Genomic DNA, 723 nt, shown 5'->3' on the forward strand with positions numbered 1-723 from the left:
TGACAACGGAGCCGATTGCTCCGTCCGGTGCCTGGTGGAATGAGCATGGAGCTACCTGCCCCTTGCAGTGCCCGGAGGTGTGAGCATGGAGACATGGAGATAGATGCCCCGTGTGGTGCCTGGTGAGGGAGCATGGCATGGTTTACCCCTCATGGTGTCCCACAGGATAAACGTGGATCTGGTTGCCCCATGTGGTGGGGGACAGGGCCATAGGGCTGGCTGGTGACCAACCAGGTGGCCCTGGGGCCTTAGAGGGATGCTGCAGCCACAGGTGTCAGCTGGGGGGAGCACCGGGCTGGGGTCTCCAGGGCCATGGGCCATGTCTGTGCCAGGTCCTGGTGGAGCTGCCAGCAGCACCGGGGACCACCAGGCTCTGCAGTGCTCAGCACCACCTGGGCCAAAGACCCCTCGAGGCTCGGTTCTCCCGCCTCCTCCACACCCATTTCTTCCATTTTTTTCCCCCCCTTTTTATTTTTTTTTTGCAGGACGGTGTCTTTTATTTATAAGTCTCCCCCCCACACCCCTTCCAGCTTCTGCTCCCCGGGCTGCGCTGGTTGGCAGCGATATGAATAACTCTTTGTATAGACATCTGTCATGTTATTTATACCTATCCAGGGAGGGGAAGGCATCGGCACCCGCGCTGGCAGGGTGTGCGTGGCACCCATGGGCGTCAGCAGGACTGTGCTGCTGAGGGGCCAGGGGGTGGCCAGTGGGGGTCCCCCG

The sequence above is a fragment of the Chaetura pelagica genome, unplaced genomic scaffold (assembly GCF_000747805.2).
Source record: "Chaetura pelagica isolate M959 unplaced genomic scaffold, ChaPel_1.0 scaffold686, whole genome shotgun sequence".
Classification (NCBI taxonomy): Eukaryota; Metazoa; Chordata; class Aves; order Apodiformes; family Apodidae; genus Chaetura; species Chaetura pelagica.